This window comes from Rhincodon typus, chromosome 6 (genome assembly GCF_021869965.1).
Source record: "Rhincodon typus isolate 14 chromosome 6, sRhiTyp1.1, whole genome shotgun sequence".
Lineage (NCBI taxonomy): Eukaryota > Metazoa > Chordata > Chondrichthyes > Orectolobiformes > Rhincodontidae > Rhincodon > Rhincodon typus.
The window spans coordinates 31,658,352-31,661,720 of NC_063337.1; positions in this window are offsets into that span (position 1 = coordinate 31,658,352).

A 3,369-nucleotide genomic window follows, 5' to 3' on the forward strand; every position below is an offset into this window, starting at 1 on the left:
CCCGCTTCCCCGGTGCTCTCGGTCTCCGAGACCCACCCCCTTCCCCGGTGCTCTCGGTCTCCCAGCCCCTCCCCCTGGTGCAGGCGGTTACCATTGACAGCGCGAGCTCTGGAAGCCCGCCCTACATCATAATCACCGGCTGCTGCAAAAACCAGCCAATCAACCAGCGAGCTGCAGGGCGGTTTTTTCGAAAATAAGAGAAAGTCATTGCAGAGTGCCGCAATGGCTAAGGGAGGAGGATGGAGGGACCCATCCTAGGTTCTGGGTCGTAGGCACTTGCTGAGCAACTTACTCTCACACTTCATCTCTTTTCTGTTTGTTTTTAATCTTCACATTTTTAAAACAGCATGTCACCCCCTGCAATCCTGATGTTGCCTCTTCTCACTAGAAACTTTTTATCTGATTGTTGTTTCTTGGGTTAGGAGCATTGCTGACAAGCTCAACATTCACTGCTTGTCCCCACCTGACTTGGTGGTGGTGAGTTATTGTGTGGCTTGCTACCATGTTTCAGGTTGGACCATTAAAGAGTGGCTTGAAGTCATATGACCCAAACCAGATAAGCATGGCAAACCTTCTTCCCTGAAGACATGAGTGAAACAGATGGATTCTTATGATGATCTGGTAATTTCATGTGTTGTATAATATAGCAATACTTAATTAATACTGAAGGCTCTGTTAAATTCTGCCCAATCTAATTATCAGACGTGGGTGGTGTTAAAGCAATGCACCTTTGAACTTCATGGTATGCAAACCTATACACACAAGCAGCACTCCTGCTAAATTTTATTTCTTCTGTATCAACCTCTGAGGTCTGTGTGTGGCAACAACTTCCTGAACTGGAAATCAATGCTGCAAATAATATTAACATGCCAACTGCCACATGTGGACCCACTGAGTGGCTGCATCACAACACATCTTAGAGTAAACATTGCCCACAGATATCATCTTAGTTAGTGTAAGTGTTTATCTTACTTATGTAACTTTGTATCTTATTACAATCATGCAATAAACTAAATCTTGTTAAGGCTGCTAGTTGTTGTTCTTGTTCCACTGTAAACCAAATAAAAGCCCTTAAACCTAGTCAAGAAAAGAGGATTTGTGGCAGAATCCTTCTACCAAACATATGTCACGGAAGTTAATGATGGACATTGTTGCTTAATACCACAAAGAACAACAGTAAAAAAAATCCATTGAACCCAGGAGATGAAGTTTCCAAAGGACTGAGTTTGCAGCTTTAAAAATCTTAGCACTTTATAAATAAACATGCAGAATCAACAACCATTCACACTTGAACAAGTCAGCAGGAGTTTGTGGAAGATTAGGAGGGAGAAAACAGCAGTCAATCCAGGTTAAAGCCTTCATTTAAGACCTGTTAAGATATGCAAAAAAAAGTGTTTGCTAGAAAGAGTTTAAAGACAGCTGTAAAATTTACCAGGAATCAAGAATCTGTGGGAGTGGGAGTATTCCCAGTAAGAGGTTCAGCTCGGGAGTGAATACCTTGGATTTCTGTGAGTAAAATTAAAATTCCTGCGAAGCAAGCTCTAAATAAATGGTGCAAAAAGGTACAAGTTTAAAGAAGAGATAACAAGGTGTAGAGCTGGATGAACACAGCAGGACAAGCAGCATCAGAGGAGCAGGAAAGCTGACATTTCGGGCCCAGACCCTTCTTCAGAAATGGGGAGGGGAAGGGAGTTCTGAAATAAATAGGGAGAGAGGGGGAGGATAGAGGAGAAGATAGGTGGAGAGGAGACAGATAGGTCAAAGAGGGCGGATAGAGCCAGTAGAGATGAGTATAGGTGGGGAGGTAGGGAGGAGATAGGTCAGTCCAGGGAGGACGGACAGGTCAAGGGGGCGGGATGAGGTTAGTAGGTAGGAGATGGGGGTGGTGCTTGGAGTGGGAGAAGGGTATAGGTGGGAGGAAGGACAGGTTAGGGAGGCGAGGACGAGCTGGGCTGGTTTTGGGATGCGGTAAGGGAAGGGGAGATTTTGAAGCTTGTGAAGTCCATTTCAAGCCCACCGACTCCCACAGCTACCTAGAATACACCTCCTCCCACCCACCTTCCTGGAAAAATGCCATCTCTTATTCCCAATTCCTTCGCCTCCGCCGCATCTGCTGTCAGGATGAGGCATTCCACTCCCGTACATCTCAGATGTCCTCGTTTTTCAAGGACTGCAACTTCCCCCGCTCAGTGGTCGAGAATGCCCTCGACCGTGTCTCCCTCATTTCCCGCAACTCATCCCTCACACCCCCTCCCTGCAACAACAACCAAAACAGAATCCCCCTCGTCCTCATGTACCACCCCACCAACCTCCAGATCCAATGCATCATCCTCCGACACTTCCGCCATCTGCATTCCGACCCCACCACCAAAGACATTTTTCCCTCCCCACCCTTATCTGCTTTGTGGAGGGACCACTCTCTCCGGGACTCCCTTGTTCGCTCCACACTCCCCTGCAGCCCCACCACATCCGGCATTTTTCCCTGCAACCGCAGGAAATGCTACACCTGCCCCTACACCATCCCCCTCATCCCCATCCCAGGCCCCAAGAAGACTTTCCACATCAAGCAGATGTTCACCTGCACATCTGCTAATGTGGTATACTGTATCCGCTGTTCCCAAAGTGGCCTCCTCTACATCGGGGAAACCAAGCAGAGGCTTGGGGACCGCTTTGCAGAACATCTACGCTCGGTTCGCACTAAACAACTGCACCTCCCTGCCGCGAACCATTTCAACTCCCCCTCCCATTCCTCAGACGACATGTCCATCCTGGGCCTCCTGCAGTGCCACAACGATGCTACCCGAAGGTTGCAGGAACAGCAACTCATATTCCGCTTGGGAACCCTGCAGCCCAATGGTATCAATGTGGACTTTACAAGCTTCAAAATCTCCCCTCCCCCTACCACATCCCAAAACTAGCCCAGCTCGTCCCTATCCATCTTCTATCCGCCTCCCCCTCTCTCCCTATTTATTTCAGAACCCCCTTCCCCTCCCCCATTTCTGAAGAAGGGTCTAGGCCCGAAACATCAGCCTTCCTGCTCCATTGATGCTGCTTGGCCTGCTGTGTTCATCCAGCTCTACACCTTGTTATCTCAGATTCTCCAGCATCTGCAGTTCCTGCTATCTCTGAAACAAGTTTAAAAAAGATGTGTGTATGCATTGCCACCACAGTGTGCAGACATGATGAGGCACAGGTACAGTAGGGTAACCAAAGGCCACAGAAGTAGAGTCGTAGAGATGTACTGCTCAGAAACAGACCCTCAGTCCAACACATCCATGCCGACCAGATATCCAAGATAAATCTAGCCACGTTTGCCAGCAAAGGTGAAGAAAAAATCAGAGTTAACGTTTCGGGTCCGGTGACCCTTCC